Source organism: Lemur catta, chromosome 1 (assembly GCF_020740605.2).
Source record: "Lemur catta isolate mLemCat1 chromosome 1, mLemCat1.pri, whole genome shotgun sequence".
In the NCBI taxonomy this organism is placed as follows: Eukaryota; Metazoa; Chordata; class Mammalia; order Primates; family Lemuridae; genus Lemur; species Lemur catta.
This window is the reverse complement of record NC_059128.1, coordinates 178,374,455-178,397,112: the sequence shown is the minus strand read 5'-3', so window position 1 is coordinate 178,397,112 and position 22,658 is coordinate 178,374,455.

Sequence of the window (22,658 nt, the reverse complement as noted above, 5' to 3'; positions counted from 1 at the left end):
CCTATCTATGTGTACCTCTAGGGACTTCTAATGAACTTATTTCCTCCATTGTGCAGATATTCTCCTCTTGCTTCAAGATGTGAAATAATCACTGTACCAGACACATCCCAGACAAGGTCCTGATTTTTCCTGACGTTTTCTGCTTAACCAATACGTAGAATTTTTGTCTTCTTTAAAGGACAGCAAGTATTCACAGTTTAGATATTTGAACTACTAACTTGGTCTGTTTTCATTTCACCCATTTAAAAATAATTCCACCTCATCAGAGGAAGGCAACAAAAGAACAGAGCTTCCTCTTCTGTTATTAGTCTCCCTCTTCACACACCTCAGAAGCAGCAGCAAGACTCATAGCTTCTTTTCCAGATTTCCAAAAATATTGCTTCTGGAAAACCCTGAGAAAATCAGAATTCACAGAGGAAAATCCCATTTAACAGCCATTCTTTGGGCCATTACTTTAAGGCTCTAACAGGGGCTCAATCACCTCCTGAGTCCCTTTTCTTATGAACAAAAAATGTAGAATAGTCTTGTCCCTTTCCAAAAGTCCATTTTAACTAGAAAATGTCTGTTTTTCAGACATCTTTTTCTGAAACAAGTACCTATTCCAACATTTACCTCCCATTCACCTCTTCCATGAAAAAAAGGTAAAAAGATTCACTATATAGTATATATTTGCTTAAAATTAGGTATTTAAAACACATTTTCTACTCTCTAAACTTTTTGTTTTAACTTTTTTTTACTTCTTTGTATTAAGATTACTATTTATCATAGTTGAAAATGTTAGCTGAGTTCATTTACTCTCAACCTGGAAAACTTCAGTGTAATTGGAAAATGTATATTTTAAACACATTTTTTTCATTGTCAGAGAATGGAAATTTTATGTGGAAAAACAGTTGGATAACCAAATTCTGAATAACTAATTTCCCTTAAATCAGAAATCAACTTTTATAAATTGATTACTTAACTAAAAGTAACATAAGTATAAAATCCATTAAATTGGATGTGTCATTGAATTGTCAGGCTGCTTCATAGGAAACGATGTCCTAGAGAATAAGGAAAGAACAGTTTGCTTTATAGTATGAAGGAAAGCCCGATTTCTGTGTTCTTACTTCCAAGAACATGAAGGTGCATCTTGACTTTCTAGTATGTTTGACTGTTTATTCATATGACTTGGTTTAATTGCTAATTCAGTGTTTTTTCTGAGGTACTTAAAATTCAGTAACGAAGACTCACATAATGAAGTATTATGTAGACTAATTAATGAATATATAATGCCACACAATGCCACATAAAGTTATTGCAAATGCCAACTGTTATCATCATACATGTCAGACTTAATTTTGTCTCTGAATCCACTGAGCTAGGTACCTAATTCTGTATTCACTACTTCATCTAGTTTACAGAAATGGCCACAGTTCTTCCCTACCACCTCAGTGGAGAAACCTCTTACTTAGTAGAAAATCCGAGAGATAACCTGGATTTTCAATAAGGAAAACCATACATCTAATTTAAGTGATAGTTCTGCCATTTACTAGGATTCTGATCTTGCCTAACCCTTTTGAAACTGAGTGTCATAAGTTTTAAAATGATGACAATAATATCCATCAATTCAACAAATATTTGCTGAGTATATGTCATGCTTCAACCCCTGCTCTGGCACTGGACATACGACAGTGGACACAACACAGCCCCTACCTCAAGGAACCTAGAGGGAGGAACAGTGAGTTAAGTGCTATGAGGAAGACAAGAACTAGTTACCATGGAAACGTATTAAAGGATCAACTCTCAGCATTGTGGGAGGATTAAATTAAATAGTGTTTATAGAGCAACTGGAATAATGCATAACACATTGTAGATACTATTAATTGGCTCCAGACAGTTTTAGGATTCTGCTTTGAAATTCCTTCCAGAACCTCTACATAATATATGAATGACTATTGATAAAGTCTTGCTCTTTGAGGGTGGATTCAATTTTTAGAAATGTCAGAAGTCATTTGTTGGCTTGGTCTGGTGAAATGAAGTGGAGATCTGGGAAGAAAATAGCTCCAAGCCAATGAAACTGACTTGTACTCAAGTAACTCTCTTTAGACCTCAGATTTTAGGCAGCAAACCCACATGGATGCATACATTCTGGCATATCTGGTAAAAATCAAGCTTATTCTTTAAAAATCAAGTGTCATATGTAAATTGCTTGACTTTAAAATACAACTATCTTGTATCTACAGATATTACAATTCATTTGGGGAATAATTAGTGATAAACTATTGAATTTCTATATTTAATAATTTCAAGGATTTTTATAAGTCTATATTTATTGAAGATTTCCATCCTATAATAATTCTGAATTACATGGTCCTCTTTTCTAAAGTTATTTTTAAAAATATTTATTTGCATTGACAAACATTTATACTAGAAAATAACATGTGTATCACTTTCTTTTAGTGCTTGAAAAGGATGTAATTGCTCTGGAGATATTAATAGACTATCAATTTTTGAAGGAAAAACAACCTTTGAAAATTACCAGTAAAGGATCCAGAGGAATGCTGATCATATAGCATTAACTTGTTCAATGAATTAATATTAATATATTTTATGCTGTACTTTGAATTAGTTAAATAACTAGTATATAACTATACTCTTTAAATCAAATATTAAGCAAAATCACCTGAAAGTACAGTATATTGATAACTACCAGATAGTATTTAAATGAGTGTGTATTCATAGTTGATTAATAGGTAGCATAGTCTTATAGTAAGATTAGTCTTATAAAATTTAGATTCTTTATTTCTAGAAAGAAAACAGTATTGAAAGTCTGAAGATGTACTTTTTACTATACTAGAGGTGCTAAATACGTATTTTTTAAATAATAAGTAAAATTATCCACATTAAGTTTTCAGCCACATTTGAGATGTAAATTGGAAACCATCATTATTTGCCAGTGTGTTTGTGTATTTTACACTTGTACTAAGCACCATACAGTAGAATTACAGCATCAAAGGTAATCCCTTCAAGGAGTTCACTTTCTGGAAAAGAAAACATCTCAGGCAAATGCTTGCTGAGCAACATTTTTAACCAAGGTGACTGATGTCAAGGAAGGATAAACTTTCTCTTAACTTAGAAGGATGAGTGAGGCAAGATTCTTTCTCCATCAAAACAAGCCAAGACCAGAAGAGAAAGCAAATGGGTTCCAGGTGAGAATGCTCTTAGGGATTTTATATGACACAAAGGAAAGCAGAACACATTCATTTTCTTCTCCTCTCAGCTGTTCTAATGGCATAAAATGCTGCTGTCCTACCTGGCATCTGCAGATGATTGCCTCCAGGTGTTTGCCTGAAGGAAGATCCTGAAAGTCAGTGCAAGCTGGAAACCTTGCCTCCAGGAGCAGATGCTGGCCTGCACAAACCTGCAGACCTCTGCAGGTATATTTTGAAAAAAAAAAAAAAAAGTTGAAATCAAGTTTCTAAAAACAAGATGGCATAAATTAAGAACTTGAGAAACTACTTGTAGGACATTTTATATTCATATTTAGAACATTTTTTCACAAAGCCTGTATGGCTCATGAATAAAACCGTGGGTCCTATTTCTTCTCAAAGAAGAAACAACCAGCCATTTATGCCAGACATTTTCTATCTGCCATGACAACTGCTTTAGATGCTGAGGACATAAAGATCTTAAAGGGACAAATCCATTTAGGATGAAGAAACAATGGCAAACTCAAAGACTGAATGATGATAGAAATCACTATCTTATATTATCCATTTGAAACTTCCTTCTCTAGTTTAAAAAAATTATTGACAAAAATAAGAGGAAATATCAAAATGTCATATTTACAAATACCTGAGTCAGCTTCTTCAAAAAACATATCTTCAAAGAACACTCCTGAAATGGCCTGGATTAAGCTGGAGATAATAAAGCTAAATAGATGATTAAGTTTTCTGTTAAATAGAGATGATTGCCATTTATTTGTGCATTTTGTTTGTACCCATGAGAGTGCCTTTGTACTATTTTTCTATTCTGTCACAAGTTCTAATAGAGTTAATCAAAAATCACAGTGGTAGTCAAATTCTTACTTTGTTGCAGAATATTAATTATATATATGTATATTCATGGCCATACACAGTTTTTAAGAACAATAGTTAAACCCTTCTCCAGTTATGATGAAAAGAATAAAGATTTGTTTCTTCTTTATGCCTTTTCCCTAACAAACTTTAGATCTTTTGTCACTCAGTTCCAGATATTTTTATTCTTTCATTTATTTATTATTTGTTAAGGGCAAATTTTCATAGTAGCTAGGAGCAGGAAAGGAAATTCAAAACAAAAGAGATTCTGATTCTGACTGACCTCAAAAATCTTCAGATCTGAGTAGGGATGATAAAACATGGATAAAACCCACAATGTAAGTTGGAGTACAAATAAGAGAGTGTCAGGAGCCAGCTTAGCCTTATACAAGCGCCATCTTAAGCTTACATACGTCTTCTTCCTCCTCCTTGCACAAAGAAAGCGCGCGCAAAGCCTGTAACACCCCTCCCACTCCCTCTCCTCATATCACATCATCACCCTTCCTCCTATCAGCAGCTGCCACAAGTCTTATTCCTACCCTCCCCCGTTACAGCGCATATAAGCAGCCATCCAGCAATAAAATTTTGAGGCTTGATCAGAACTTTGTCTTGCCTCCATTCTGTGTGTCTCCTGTCTCTTTTTTCTCACCAGCAGCAGGTAGTCCTCCTCGCGCCCCTGCGCTGTATGCCCCGCTGGTCGGGACAAGAGAGATTCTGGTGAAGTGTTAAAGGGGTAAGAGACTGAAGATGTTACTTCCAGGTAGAAGAAACCACAGGTTCACAGAGAAGGTGGCATTTAAACTGAGTCTTAAAGATGGGTAGGATTTAAAGATGTGAATGTGACAGAGGAATAGCATTATAAGCAGAAAGAACCCCTTGATATATGTTTCCTTTTTTTGACAAAATATCTAGAATAAGCAAAAACGGTAGATTACAACTTTTATGGTAATTAACCATTGGCAAAAGGGGAAATTGCCAAAAATGTTCTTTAAAACTCTAACTTGTTTAAACAAAGATATAGCAATGTGCTTATATGCAATATATTAGAAGTCCTAGCCAGCACAATAAGCCAAAGAAAAAAAGAAATAACCAGTATAAGAATAAAAAATAAAAATAGTCATTATTCATGTATGACATAAATGTCTATCAGAAAAATTTAACAGTAACTACAAACCAGCATACAAAAATAAATAATATCCTTTATAATAGCAAAAACTAAGATGTAGGCATAATAGGAGTTGGCGTAGTGTTAATAGTTCAAATATATTAAATGCTACATTCCAGGCATACACTATCTCAATTACTCTTCACAACAACCCTATTAAATAAGTGCTATTATTGTTCCCAAGTTAGAGCTAAATAAACTGAGATACATCTAGAAAGTGGTAGAGTCAGGATTTCAGCTCAGACACTTGGATCAGAACCCACACTTCTTTTGTTTTAATTGATACATAATAATTATACATATTTATGGGATACATGTGGTATTTTGATACATGTATACAATGTGTAATGATCAAATCAGGGTAATTAGAATGTTCATCACCTGAAACATCGATCATTTCTTTGTGTTGAAACATTCCAAATCTTCTCTTCTAACTCTTTTGAAATATATAATAAATTATTGTAAACTATAGTGTATTTTAAACTACACTAATGTAAATTATTGTAAACATTACTGTGCTATTGAACACTAGAACTTATTCCTTCTATCTAACTGTATTTTTGTACTCATAGGCCAACCTCTGTTAATGCCCTTTCCCCACAACACTTCTCAACTTCTGGTAACCATCACCTACTTTCTACCTCCATGAAACCAACTATTTTAGCTCCTACAGGTGAGTGAGAACATATGGCATTTGTCTTTCTGTACTTGGCCCATTTCTCTTAAGGTAATGACCTCTAGTTCCATGCATATTGCTGAAAATGACAGGATTTCATTCTTTTTATGGCTGAATAATAGTCCACATTTTGCTTTATCCACTGATCTGTTGATGAACACTTAGGTTGATTCCATATCTTGGCTATTGTGAATAGTATTGCAATAAACATGGACAGGCATGCAAATATCTCTTCAATATACTGATTTCTTTTATTTTGGAAATATACCCAGCAATGAAATTGCTGGATCATATGGTAGATCTAATTTTAGTTTTGTGCAGAACCTCCCCACTGTTTTCCATAGTGGCTGTACTAATTTACATTTCTATCAACAGTGCACTAGCACAGAACCTGGACTTCTTAAGACTGGTCTGTTCTACAGTAGGAAAAAAAATCCCATTAATAATACCAGTAGAATCAATAAAGTTGTTAGGAATAAATCTAACAAAAGAAGAATGAGGCCTCTGTAGAGAAAATTATCAAATTTTACGTAAGAACATTAAAAGCCCTTAAAAACTAGAGAGACATACACTGTTCAGGGTTGGAAAGACTTAATAGCATAAAGATGCCATTTTCTCCATTACTGGTACATGGTTTCAATACAAATCCAACCAAAATATAAACAAGTTTTGATTTAATAGTCTTATCCTTAAATTAATATGAAAGGGTAAAGGCCAAGAATAGCCAGTACAAAAAAGATAGGACTTGATCTAGCACATATTGAGAAAAAAAATCATAATATCATAATTAAAACAATTTGGCATTTGTGTACAAATGGATTAACAGATCAATGAAACAGGACTGAGAGCCTGGAAAAAACCCTACACACATATGAAGATTTCAAAGGATAAAGGAAAACAGGTCAGAAAAATTAGCTATCCATATGAGACAAAATAAATAAGATTTCTAACCACTCACACACCAAAATAAATTTGAGATAGACTAAAGACTTAAATGACAAAAGAAGAAAATATGGTGAAAAATGTATGACCTCAGGTATGCGAAGGTTGTTCAAATAAAACAATAGTATCACCTATCAAAGAAAGAAGATAAATGTATCTGTTTAATAATTAAAATGCCTATTCCAGTAAAGGCACTATAAATATTTACAAACAGGAAAAGGAGATTGGCAATGCATATAACTCACTGGTTTTTTTGGTACAAAAATGGCTAAAGGATATGAATTGACAATTCACAGACTAGAAACCTCACACAGTAAACAAATCTATTTAATGTGCTCAAACTCACTAGAAATCAGAGAAATACAATGTAATTAAAATAACATTGAGATTCTATTTTATGCACTTTAAACACTTAAAATTCACCAGATGTGGAAGGACACATAAAGTCAATGCCATCTATGTACATTTTTAAACATGAAAACCAATATGCTGTGTTATTTACAGATTATATCTTAAAATGTATAAAAAACATGAAAAGTAAATAAACACACCAATATCAGAACAGTGATTCCCTTTGGACAGAAAAAGCGGCAAAGGGGATGGAAAAAGGTAAAAAAGGAATTTTAACTACTTTTAAAAATGATTTGAAGTGCTGGCCATGGTGGCACGCTCCTGTAGTCCCACCTACTCTGAAGACTGAGGTGGGAAGATCATTTGAGTCCAAAAGTTCAAGTATGGCCAACTGTCAACATCTGTTATATCTCTGTGTGGCTATATACATGTTTGCTATATTATTTCCATACTGCTCTGTAGCTTTGAAAAACTTTTTAAATGTTTTTGAAGTTCAGTGATAACTTTCCAAAATTACAGTATTTCCACAGATTTTTCATGTCTTCTGATTATTCATATGAATGTATTTGCTACTTCAGGTCATTCAACCCAGGGAACATAAAGAATGAAATTTAATCCTTAACCTCAGCAGTCTATAATTTGGTTGGAGAACTATACATGTAAAGAAAGAAAAGACCAATTAGGCAGTAGGAAGATCTTGCAGGTAAAAAAAAAAAAAAAAAAGAGGCCGGGCGCGGTGGCTCATGCCTGTAATCCTAGCATTCTGGGAGGCCGAGGCGGGTGGATCGCTCGAGGTCAGGAGTTCGAGACCAGCCTGAGCAAGAGTGAGACCCCATCTCTACTAAAAATAGAGAGAAATTATCTGCCCAACTAAAATATATATAGAAAAAAATTAGCCGGGCATGGTGGCGCATGCCTGTAGTCCCAGCTACTGGGGAGGCTGAGGCAGTAGGATTGCTTGAGCCCAGGAGTTTGAGGTTGCTGTGAGCTAGGCTGACGCCAGGGCACTCACTCTAGCCCGGGCAACAAAGCAAGACTCTGTCTCAAAAAAAAAAAAAAAAGAAAAAAAGAAAGAAAACAAAAAAGAGACACAACTTAGAAGCTAGCTGAATATATATTACTTATGTCTTTTCTCTACTTGCCTGTCTAAATTTCTTAGAGGAACCATGCTAATCTATTATCTTTCCCCTCACTCTAACCCCATAATTTTCATTACTCTGTATTTCTTTCCGCATCGATAGCCTAAATACTAACTTCTTTTGCAAGTGTAGTACCATCGGGCATCAAAGATGTCCATGTTATTTTTCTTTACTCCCATTTTTGTTTGACTGGGCCAAACCAGACTCACTAGGAGTAAGACAGATGGTTTGCAAAATAGTGAGTCATTTCCATGTGTATGAGCAATAAGGGATTACTTTTTATAATTTAACAGAAGTTTCCATTTTCCAACTATGATGATAAATGATAGCCACCACACTTCAAAGCAGCATTACAGTTATGCATGGTCATTCCCTTTTAGAGTAAGCTCAAAGTGAAGACAAATATTTTTAAAGGCAACTTAATGTGCATTTGTAGCAGACATACAATTATAACTGGAGAAGGGGAGAAATAAATTATTTGAAAGAATTTTGCAAAAATATTTTATTTTTCTAAGTATGAGTAGGTGTTTTGTAAGAATAAAGAATTCCAGAAAAAAATTCCAGAAAGAAAGAAAGCGGGGGGAAGGAGAATAAAAGCTAAAAAGAGAAAATTGGTGGCAGCCCATCTAAGAGTAGAGAACAGGATTTTGGAAATAGATGTGGACATTTGTTATGAAAGTTTGGGATCTAAATAAATGCACCTCTTGTATGGTGGCTCTTAAATTGCTTCTCAGCTATATCAATGTAAAGTAAATCTATTACCTTGACATTTAAATTATGTTTATAACAGAGTTTGGATTCCGGTAAAAAACATATTTATGTTTCTAGAGTGCAAGATAGAACTAGGAATTTAAAACTACTGTATAATGCAAATTACATACTTAGCTTACTACACAACTTTCACAACTTTTTTCTAAGAAACAATTTCTGAGGATGTTTTTAAACATATGAACACCAGCATGGAATTTGTATTCACAGAGATGTGAATATTTTTACAACCCCCTATCCCACTTTGTATTGCATTGTTACAAAAACATCAAATGCAACATTCTCACGTTGGAGAGACAAAGGCTTTCCTGACAGGTCCTCTCCCCAGAACTCTGGCACAAGTCTCAGGATGTGGGAAAGAGGAGACAGGATGACTGGGCTTTCAAACAAAATGAGTAAAAACCTTGTTAGATCCAAAACTATGCTTTGCAATCTCAACCAACCACTGTCCTTAGATGGAACTCACACTTCTTTCCCAGGAAACATTGTAATCCTTCAGAAAAATATATCCCAGTGGATCTGCCTTTCTGAAAGTTATAGCTGGCCCAAATACAATTGAATTTAATAAAATCTTCACTACATATTTGTAAAGGAGATAAGATAGGAATAGAGTAGATAGAGGTACAGACCTCAGGCTGGGGGAGAGGAAGTGGACAAAATACTTGAATATAAAATGTTGAAATCAGTCATGATTCTAAAATATCCAAAATTAAGGAATTGCCTCAATTTTTATTTTCTTTCTTCCTTGTGAAAACACACATGATTTCTATCTTTTCTATTGGATCTTTTCTCCTAGGTCTCTGCTTTCAAACCTGAAAAGGTGCTATTGGCAAAATGGTAAAATCTACATAATACGAAGAATGCTCATTAAATAAATATTCAAAGAAAAGACTAATGTGATTTCTACAAGGAAAAAAGTACCTAATATTTCACACTCTATGAGAAGTTAAGTAAAATTTTGGACAAAGGAAAAATTATATATATTATTAACATTTTTATAACGATGTTCTGTTTCCCCACCAAAAATTCTTTTTGGATTTTTATTGTTCAACTGTGTGATGACAGAATTTGATATAATGCAGGATTTTTCAGCTTTGGCACTATTAAAATTTTGGCCTGTATAATTTGTTCTTGTCCTAAAATCTACTCTTTTTTGCAAAAAAAAAAAAACTAAAATCCCAGAAGGAAAAAAATAGATGGAAGAGTTAGTATCTAGTTGTAGTGAATTCTTATCATTTTATGTTGCCTTGGCATCCACTTTGAATATAAATTGGATTTTCTCGTTCCAGAAGCAGGGCTCAGTCACTCATGACACAGTTTCCAGTTCTACATCTCCTTCTAGTTCCTCAATGTGGTCAATCCAGATATCTGCCTTATACAACTTCCTCCTGGTGACCATCTCCCTTTGGAACAGGTACATACAGGCTGTTTGGCCCTCCTGACCCTCACGCTCTGCACGGACTATGCAGATACGCTGCAGTGACTACCTCTCAGTCACTGCGTGACCTCCAGGAACTCATACCTGTTTGTTTTAGTCCTATCGATTAAAACTCTCTGTGGAAAACATGTTTGGTTTTCCCCAATAAAGGCATAGTCTCACAGGTTTCTTTCTCACTCTCTCCACATACTCCCTGACCTCCATATGTGTGTTTGTGTGTGTGTGCGCATGTGTGTCTGTGTGTGGCCTCAGGTGTGCTGTGTACCCCCAAGGACTTGTAAGTAATAAAATCTTTGTTTCCATCTTTTGTCTCTCCTGACCATCTAAGGGGTGCTCTCCATCTTAAAGATCCTAAACTAAAACACTAGTGAGTTCATATAAGAGCATATGACAAGGATACAATTGTCCTGTGCATTGCAGGATGTTTAATAGCATCCCTGGTCTCTTCCTCCTGATTCCAGTAGCACTGTCCCCCACTCCTCATCCCCACCCCACACTGTAAGAACAAAAATGTCTCCAAACATTGCCAAATGTCCAATGAGGGACAAAATCACAGATGTGATGTTTCATTAAGGATAGAGAAGAAAGAAATATTTCTTGTGTGCCTATCATATACAAAGCTATGAGTTATGAGCTAGCAAATTGTGAAAATATAGTGTTGTTTAGTTTTAAAGAGGTTACAATGTACTTGGAGATACAAATTTAATTGTATGAACCCCTAAAGAGTAGAAGACTATAAATACAAATTTAAAACTACATATATATAAAGCCACAAATATATATGTATGTATATGAGTGTGTGTATACAATTTTAGCTGCATCTTCAAGGTTGGGTTTAAAGAGGAAACACAGGGTAAGAGACATTTCGCCCTTCTCTTCAGAAAAACAGGTAAAGCAATTCTGGAAAGTAGAATGTCAAAAAAAAAAAAAAAACTAGAAAAAGTTCTTCTCTTTCCATTTTTGAATAGAATTTATTCTTAATTATATTGAGAAATGAAAAATACTTCTCCATAGTTACATTCATTCTTCCTTCAAATTTTAGTCATACAATTTTTAAAGACTTTAAAATAATATTTTGTAGTCTACAAATTTTACGTTATAGTTTTCAGCTTAGCAAAAAGCAGGCTAACAAATGAATATCTGGGATAGTTAACAAAATAGAACATAGTGTAAAGTCTCTCGTAGTTTGATTTTTTATTTTTACATAGGTGCAACTCATATATTACACATACCAAATATTAATCTACTTTGGCTTTTAAAAATTTCTTTATCTTTCTGAATATTGCTGTTCTTAACCTTATATTAAGTAATTAAATGTTAATAACTAACATTCAAAATAATTAAATGTTCATAATTAACATTCCAACCAAAAGAGATTATACTATACAGGAAAGATTCTCCATTACTTGGTCTTATTACCTGCCATTTATTGAGCCCTTGTCCATTATACTAAGGATTTCACAATCATTCATCTTCTCCACCCTCAACTCATTCTGATAGACAAGTGTAAAACATGAAGTATGTGAATCAGGTAATCACAACATGTGGAATTTCCACATGAAGAAAAGTTACTTTAAAAAAAAATAACATTAAAATTCTGGTCTCACTTTATGATGGTAGATGAATTTAGAAATAAACATTTAGGAAAAAACAGAAAGTTTAGAAAAATTATCTAGTAAGTTGTGTCAAGTTTTAATAAATTTTAATAGATTTACACTTTTTATTTTGTCTCTATCCTTCTTTATTGCATTTTCTTTGAATGTCAAAATATGCTACAAAGAAATTTTCAATTAGCAGATATCCTAAAGCTGGCTTTGTTTTATCTGAAATTAAGTGCTCAAAAGTTCAATTTAAAAAAAAAAGAACTAAGATTCTAGAAACTTAAAATCTTTATCTTTTTTAAAGAATCAATGAGCAAAATCCTAACCAATAGCATCTTTGAGTTTAAATCGTATAAAGTTGGATCAACCTTTATCAAATGATCCAATGTCCATTACATCCTACAAATATTGTCAACCTTCTTATTATCTGCTCAGCCTCTCAATTTTAATATGGCCAAAACAACTGCAAAAAGAGGCAAATTATGTCTGTCCTTAGTAAATGCAAAACATGTACTAAAAAGAGTTGAGAGTAAGCAATAATTTTGATCCATTTACATAATAAATTCAGGAGGAGATTGGAACATGCTGATAAACATTATCCAAATCTTATAAAATTTGATTTACAGGTATATGTTTATTTTATATTTGAGTATATGTTTCCTCAAAAGCAGGGGGATAGTAAAATAGCCTCAGGAGGATCAGTTCATGTATGTAACTTCAAATATTAGTTATGCAAAGGCTTGATAAAGAATTAAAAGAGAAGATTAATGTTGCCTAACATGCTGTATCATGATGTATGCAATCCACTCCATATACAGCATATTACACAATATTAATTGTCTAATTACACACATCATCATACATTTTTCAATAGTAAAGAATTTATCACCATTACTAGTGGAATTGTTAGCCTCAGAATAAGTGACTGTATTTATAATTGTATAATTACTATTCAGTGCTAAATATTTATTAAGAAAATTTAAAAATAATTTTGCCATTGCCTCATTTGTTTTTAATGAACAAAGCAAACACCACACAAAGATTAAGAAAGCTTTGAGTATTTAACACTAAACTCATTGATTCTCAATTATTATTTGCCAATTAGAACCAGAAATTATCAAGGATTGTGTTAGACATGTATAAAATGTTTCATGTAAAATGCTATCTTACTGTTGCATCTTTATTCAACATCAACTTCCAGATGGGAACTATTTTTCATGGTTCATAAAGCCAAATCCAGCTGCTACAGTTGGACCTACATAAGGAATCCACATTTTATTGCCTTCACAGTGCTTATAAAACAATTGCTGTTGTTTCTTTAGCCGTGGTGTAACTCACTCTTCCCTGTGTAAATGAGATACCCAAAAAGAACTTTTAATGTCTTTATAGTTGATTACATAGTGATGCTATGCATAACAGGATCCTGATTTTACAACATTTTTTAGATATTTAAACTAGCTTAAACAACAACAATCTTCAACAGTAACCGTAGATTGAGCGAATTACCAAAAGTGTTCTAACAATTTCCTATTAAAACTCACAATGGTTATTAAATACTTCTGTAATCTTAGCTTTATTAAGAGACAGGAAGTGCACAGTTTCCTTTCCCCCCTTGCTCAGCTAATCTGGCTCTTTGATGGTCATGCGTTTGGAATAACCATGGGGTTTCCATCACAGCATAGTCTTCCCACAGCTAAATGGAATTAACCCTGTCAAGCCTCAAAAAAGAAAGAAAAGAAAAGGAAAAAAAAAAAAAAGCAAGCATCTCATTGTTACAATGGAAATATATTTGGAACTTTGAGTGAATTGCAGTTATATTAAAATACAGTCAATTTGTGCTTAGGACATTTTCAGTGGGACCACCAATAAAAAAGAAACATCAATTTCAGAAAATGGGAATTATTCAGCTTGTAAAATTACCCGTGGTTATTCTTTTTTGCTATCTATAGATGTCAAACGTTTGGTGTCTTCTCGATCACATTCATTAAATACTTTTTAGATTCTGAATTAACATCTGCTATCCTTTTTTTTTTTCTTCAGAAGAACTCAAATCCTAGAAGGAAAAAAATATAGATGGAAAAGTTAGTACCTAGTGAGTTAATATAAGAGTATGACAGGGAAGCAAGTTTTCTATGACTTGGGAAGCACAGACTATAGTAAACCACCAGATAATCCCTGTCCTGCTGAGTGGTTGCCCCAGAGGTCTGATACCGCGCCAAAGCCTCTTACGGATACTGAGACAAAGCTCATTTCAAGCAGAATTCAGCTCCTAAAGCCACCGTACTGCTCCCTGACAACCTCCAGTTGCACTGACTCCGTATTTGTGTTTCCTGCTGTTTATATTTACTTGTTCCTGGAGCCACAATAGCTACAAAAACAAATACTTGTTATGCAATGCTTTGTATCAAGGCAGGTATAAGTGCTCTGCTCCCCATTTTACTTCTACATAAATGTGCAAATAGGTTTTTAATATATTCTGAGATTAATTTGGTAATTATAAACCAGTTTAGAAACACGCTTTAAACAACAGGTCACACAGTCACCATTTCTATTCCAGAATAATTCTGTTTTTGACCCTTGAGCAAAGATGAGCAAATGTGTATTCAAAAAGAAATTCATTTGAATCGTCCACTTCCTTCGCCCTGTCAGGTCCCAATTGATATTCTGTTTGGATTTTTACTGTGATCTTTTTGACCTTTGGCAAGGGATTGTGCTGATTTATCCGATTTAAATTTTTGAAATTAGATTTTAAGTTATTTTTAAAAATTTGACTAAATAGAATATAGGTAATTTCAGGAAGGTATTTTTATTTCAAGTCAGCTCTATTCATTCTTCATAAAAATAGGATTATGCCTATTGTGGCTGCATAAATACATAGCCTGTTTGGTGTTTTTAGTTTCTCTAGTATAAGAATGTCACCGAAATCCTCTAATGTAATCTGACAGAGGTAACACAGTACCTTTTTATAAAAGGAAACAAAGAAGATTAACTTAAATGTAATTATATGTAAAATTTAAAAATGGACTTCACGCTTTTTATCAGTCAAGACTAAAACAATTAAAAAAAAACAAGACTATTATAAGACTAAGGATGTTGGGTGGTGATTGTATTTCACATTATTTTAAAACTCTGCACTCAAAAAAATCTTTGGAAAGCAAAAGAAAATAATATTCCTGCTATTAAATTAAGATATAGATTTCTTTAAGATTCACCTTTCTACCAATACTGTAATTATATTATTTTAAACTGGAAAAGATATGTTTGAATATTTCTTAAACAGAAGATATTATATCAAATGTTAAATCATTCCGTGAGTACATCATGGATGTGATGGATATGAGCACATGGATATGAGCTTTGAGTACCTAACTGGTTATCAGGATATATAAGCCTTGTTTTTCTTTTTAGTTATTTCTTTTATTTTATTATTTAGGAAGTTACTCAAATCCAGTATAAGTTGATATAAATTTTAAAGTTCACCTTGTTCCTTTGTAGAGGTGAATATTCAATTTTGAAGACTCAAAACAAAAATAAACAGAAATAATAATTAAAATAATAATCTTGTAACCCACATTTTTAGTCTTGATTCTGTGAGAAAACCATAAGCTTGTTTTCATAGACATTCTCTTTCTAACCTATCAGAGACTGCTTCATTACTAGTTTTATAACAATCACAAACACCAAAAAAATTGAAATTATTGAGGGAGAGAAATATAAGCATGAATTTTCAGCCCAAAAGAATGTGAAAATGTATTCATAAATAGGCATAAATAGGCAAGGCACTGTCTGCCATCCCATACCATTTGTTTATAGCTTTAATCAACATATTTGGCAACTATTTATTTTATTTAAACAATTAGTGTTTGTTGACTCCAGAAAGATTACACCATTCAGGAGATAGTTTAAACCACAGTTTTAATAATTTCCTTCTTCAAATTTTTGAGACAAAAAGTGAAAATTTTGATAATATCCTTTTCAATGGAAATGCAAATCAATTGGGGCGGAGGGATGAAAAAGGAGTCAGCTAGTAGACTAGAAAGTGATTCCATATTTCCAGACTGAGACTTTAAAAATTGACAAAAAAAAATTTACAGAATTGTTATACCTCTGGAAATTATTCACTGTTTTATTGTGTGGACACATGAACATATATAATATTAAATATTATGCCCTTTAATTTTCTTTTCTGTTGTTTTGTTGTTGTTGTTCGTTTGGTTTTTGGGTTTTTTTTGGAGACAGTGTTTTGCTTTGTTGCCTGGGATAGAAGGCAATGGCATCATAGTAGCTCATTGCAACCTCACACTCCTGGGTTCAAGAGATCCTACTGCCTCAGCCTCCCGAGTAGCTGGGACTACAGGCATGCGCCACCATGCCCAGCTAATTTTTCTACTTTTCATAGAGATGGAGGTTCTCACACTTGCTCAGGCTGGTCTCAAACTCCTAACCTCAAATGATCCTCCCGCCTTCACCTCCCAAAGTGCTAGGATTACAGGCATGAGACTCCATGCCCAGCAGCCCTTTAATTTTTATGCTCATCTTATGAGTACAAAAGGGAGGTATACTTGGGAAAGAATTAGACCAACAGTTCTCAACTGGGGGCAATTTTGCCCTTTGGGAGACATTTGGCCACATCTAGAGACCTCTTTTGTTTACTAGAAGTCGGGGTGAGGTTCTACTGCATCTGGTCAGTAGAAACTAGGGATACTGCCAAACATCCTACAGTGCACAGGACAGTTCTTCACAACAAAAAATTACCTGGCCCAAAATGTCAATAGTATCAAGGTTAAAAGACAAAAACAATATAAAATAAAGACAGGATTCTCAATTGTGATTTTCTTTTTCTATTGTTTCCCTTCTTTCTGAAAGATGATAAATAAAACCCATGATAATAATAATTGTCACCATTATCACGGACTTTATTTTATTGATGTCTCCAATACTCCGTCTGTGGTGATATTTCAGAGTTTCAAGATTGTTCTTGTGGCTATCAACTATCGTTTGTTGTGTCTTCCCTTTCTCTTCATACTTTAAATCACAGATAGCACTTTGCTCCAGTTCCCCATTCTTAATTTTAGACACTCTTAGTGGCAAAACCAGCAATTTTCTGGACCTAGCCTGTGAGATAGCTTGCACTTCTAAAATGGGAGGAGGAAGAAAGGGAGAAGCCAGGAGCCATAACGCCTTCTTAGAAATTGCCTGGTAAGCTGGCTTTACAAGAATGTCCCTGATGGAATTGATCAAACCAGGTGAGAATGTGGTGGAACATTCTAAACTCATATGCCATCCTGTGATTTGGATGAACTTTGTTTCCTCTCATTTAAAAACAAAGCCAAGAAAACACATGATCGTCTAGCCTAGTGCTTGCCAAAAATATATTCCTGGCAATTGCTCCTCAAGAAAAGACTTAAGTGGTCAAATAATAATAGCAAATATAAAACTCTTTAGAGATTCTCAATACACATACATTTAAAAGAAGTAAAGATTCTGAGGCTGGGCATGGTGGATCCTGTAGTCCCAGCTACTCAGTAGGCTGAGGCAAGAGGAGTTTGAGGTTGCAGTGAACTACAATGATGCCACTTCCCTCCAGCCTTAATGATACAATTAAGGCTGTCAATCTCTATCAGTCAATAAATGTTTATATAAATAAGATTCAGAGAAATGCTGCAATAAAAGCCTCAAGTTTTGATTAATCTTGTGTTTCTCCAATTTGACCACAGAAATATTTTATTGTGGTTGACTGTATTGTCTTCATTGTACCTGTTAACATCTGAGAAGTGCTAGCCAGGTTTTTCTACTATAGAATTAAACCATTAATATTTCCTTTCATCCCATCTTGAAGAGCATATGAGATTGAATATTTTATATGTTATCATAAAACACAATCTTTTTTTACTTAAGATAATAAAGAATATCCCTAAATGTTCAAATTCCACCTAGCTAGTGCTACATGCACTAATTGCTAAAGACATTAGAGAAGTTAAACTCCCTCAGATAATGCAAAATACTCTCTAATTAAAAACATTATTTCCAGTCAAAGTCAGACTCTATAAAGCCATCTCATTTTGTGTTTGCATGAAACTGACCAAGGAACACACAAACCTAAATGGTCAAAATTACTTCACTCACTTAATACTCCTGTAATTGAAATGATTTTATTATTGCATACATGTAGAACTTAAAATCACATATTCGCAAACAATATGTGGTTATTCTTCTTTTCATTTCATTTTTCAAATTTATATCATTTCTCTATCATTTTTGCAGTCTATATCAAATATGTCCATTTGATCTGCTTCTGAGTGAAAACGAGTTGATAGACTAGTAGTTACAAAAGTCACAAATGTATCAAGTATTGCCCCACCTCTTTTATGTAGTAGCTTCCACCCAACAACGTTGAATGGTAGGCACAATTATTATTTCCAGTTTAGTAGAATTCAAGCCAATGGCACCTTATTTACTACTGTGATAGCTTTAACTAGAACAAGCATTTTACACTTGGCAGATGTTTAGCAAATATTATCTCTTTTGCTTCTCACAAAAAAAAGTTTGAAAGGTAGGTAATTACTCCTTTCGTTTTACATGTGAAGAAATGGAAAAAGATAAGTAACTTGCCCAAGATCACAGAGCCAGAAGAATCCCAAAAGAACATCAATGCAGGGCTGTTTTTTTCTGCAAAATGATGCTATTGCATCCTTTCCAGGGCTCTGGGAAATTCTTCAGATTTGCTCACAAACACTTTTCTAGGAGAGCTGAGCAACACTTGCTAATCTTTGAGCTGCTGTTCCTTTGTCTTTTGGTCAAGACATAGAAGAGATAGTTAAGAGTAAGAATTATTTGGATGCCTGGAAATACTTAGCAAGTAAAAATGACCTGCACAAGTAATGCATTATATTTAGTAATTGAAAAAGGTCTTCCTGCTTTTGTAGCTGGAATTTTCTTGTATAAATTAACTTTGTTTCACCTTTGTTCAATGTTCTCTGCTGTTTAGTAATTTCTACAAATTGCAGCTATAATAATAATAATAGTAATGAAAACAATAAAGAAAAACAGGAAGATGAGGAAGTAGATATAAAAATCATTGAAAATTCATCTTGGATTTTATATCAAAACAACATAGTGATATTTGCCTTTTTATTTGCTGGAAGATGTATTTTCAATAATTTGCTTCCTTCACCTAGCATAGAGTTTACCACAGAAAGTATGTACAGTAAAAAGAGATAAACAAGGTTTTTGTTTGGTTTTAGCATTTTGTGTAAGAAGGCTTACAAAATGCTGAAGGAACTCTAAGGAAATTTTATTTTTCTCACTTAATCCAATTTCTCACAGGAAATTGTCAAAGAAAAAAATAACATATATTAATTTAATTCTTAAGCTGCTTCCTCTGTTAAGTAGTATTTTGGTGCCCTGAAATATATTCAATTACAAAATCAAGAAAATGAAATGTTTGTACACAAAACTGAACAAACAAAATAAATTGACACAAAACACATTTTCCTATCTCTATACAAACTGTTGATGAATATTTTAAATTCCAGCACCCAGATGCATTTTAAGCTAATTTGCTTAGCTTCTTACATTTATCTTTATCATAATTGTTCTATAAATTATTCTTATAACTGATAAAATGTGTAAATACCTGGTAGTCACTCAACTATGGCCAAATTATATGCTGAAGTTTAGAATAACAATAAAACAGCAATAGTAACAATGTTAGTAGGTGACATTTAGTTAATGTTTGCTTTGTGCTAGCCACTGTGTTAATTTACTGTACTCTTCATAATAATTCCATGGGGGAAGTATTATTATTATTATTGTCATTGTTATTCTTAATACTATAAATGAGATAACTGATGCTCTGATCATGCAGCTGGCAGGGGTAGAATTAGGAATTGTACCCAAACAATGTCAACCTCAGAGCTAAAGCTTTTAACCACTACATATACTACACCCAGGAAGGCCTTGACCTTGATATTTCCCTTGTGTTTCTCTGTGCTGTCAGAGTAAATTGGTTTGCCAGGAAAATTTTAGAATTCACCAGACCCACTGGAAGAACTTCAGACTAGGAATGCCTTAAGACTATGCCATATCCAACCTAACTCCCGAGAATCATTCCAATTTAAAGTCACATCTTAAAGCTTCCCAGGAGCTGTCATACAGGGGGAGGAAACCATCAGTCAGTCACCTGAACATCTGTAACACTGAGCAGCCATTTCAAGAGCCAGAGCTTTGCCCATTGCATTTTAGGCCCTCTCTTGGGAACATAAGGTCACCCCGCTGGTTCATAAAGTTGAAAACAAGCTCTTAGTCAAGTGATGGATGTGGCATCATTGCACAAGATGTTCCCTGAGTAATGTTATCCTGTTCTTGGACATTAAAAGGAAGTTAACTAAGAGAAAAGAAACACATTCTGGGACTCAGGCTAGCCAGTGATCTGTATATTTACTATGTTCATGTAGAACAGCAAAAATTTCAGGTGAATTGAAGATATCCTAGAGTCATAAACTGGAAACATCTTGCAGTGACCAGAATCAGTGAGCATAAGAAGAAAAGAAAGGCTAAAGAAGAGTGAGAAATGGGAATAAAGGAAGAAAGAAAGAAGGAAAAGAAGGAAGGAAGGAAGGAAGGAAGGAAGGAAGGAAGGGAGGGAGGGAGGGAGGGAGGGAGGAAGGAAGAAAGAAAGAAATGCATATAGGGAGGAAGGAAAGAAGGAAATAGTGAATTGAAAAACTTACAAAATTTGAGTTTCATAATCCCACTATAGAATCAATTTGTATTTTGCTAATTCTCACGTGAGCTAATTCTCATGTGAGCAAAAATTTTGTCTAGTCTGACATACTCCTGGGGTGCCTAATATGTAGATGTGACCAGTGTGATAAGGTACTATAAATAATAGATGTGACTTGTATTTCTAAGATGCCATTTTATTGATTTAAGTGAATCTATTTTAATGCATTTATAGAAGTTTTATATATCTAATTTAAACATATGGGAGCTGAATTTTTACTTTTTCATATGTTCCCACTTTAAGAAAAGTATATTTTCCTTAGAACTGAGTAAAATTGATGTGTGAGTATATGTATGTGTGTTTTCTGCACACAGTCTCTATACTTTTTTATGTGGTACTTGCTATATGTTGGTGCATTGACCCATATTCAACAAACAAGAAGATATATTTATGAAATACATGTACAGTCATGTGTCATTTAACTATGGGGATACACTCTGAGAACTGTGTCACTAAGCAATTTCATTGTCATGCTAACATCATAGAGTGTATTTACACAAACCTAAATGGTATAGCCTACTATACACCTAGGCTATGCGATATAGCCTATTGCTCCTAGGCTACAAACCTATACAGCATGTTACTGTACTAAATACTGTAAGCAATTGTAACACAGTGGTAAGAATATGTGTATTTAAGCACATCTAAATATAGAAAAGGTATGCTAAAAATAACAGAATTATAATATTATGGGACCACCATCATTCATGTGGTTCATTGTTAATTAAAACGATATTATGTAGTGCATGACTGTATTTGAATATTTGTATGTTAAATTACATTTGTAAATAAAACAGGAGAGCTTATTATTTAATGAAATTCAATCTACATATATTATAAGGTGAAAATGGCCCCCTTATGTAGCCTGTTACCTAATAGATATAAAAGATCATTTGTTTAATTAATTAATATAGCATAAGTTTATCTCATCTTCTATCATGTTTAGCTGACAGAAAATAACTGGCTATTAACTAAGTTTAACACCACCTCAGATATTTACAATTGTTGCTTCTTCTCTTTGCTTTCCATGAACCAAAAATAAGGATGCCAATTATCATAAATAAAGACATTTTATAGATTGGGATTTTAATTTTTATGAGAAAATATAGGTATTATGCCAAGGAATTATGAATACATAGTTTTGTACTTTAAATCCTCATTAATACATATTAAATTATTTTTGAATGCTAACAATTTATTTGTTTTTAAAGTTAAATATCAAACACCTAAGAGAATTCACTAAATAATCTAGAACAATGTGAGGCAGGGAGAGAAAACAGGTGAAGGGCAGGCAGAAACAAGTTCAAAGGGCCTTACAGTCATATAGCCAGGGGTGTGGAGTTTTAGTCTAAGCACAGGAGAAGGCCATAGAATATGTTTTATTTTTTTAAGTCACATTCATTGAGATATGATTTATCTTATACGCACACACACACACATATATGTATATATATATATTTATATAATTTGGAGTAGAAGCTCCTCACAGGCTACAAAACACATGTATTAATACAATTCTCAGAGTTAAAGGGAGGAACTTTGTGAAGATATGTTTATTTTGTTATTTTTTTTCTAGGGGGATACAATGCATTCTATGAGATTGGGACTCTCTCTTTCTATATACATTTATACATATATAAATGTAATAAATTTCATTCCTTTCATGTATAAAAATTTGATGATTATAGAAAATATAGTAATATAAATATGTATAAGTACCACAATCAAGAAATAGATC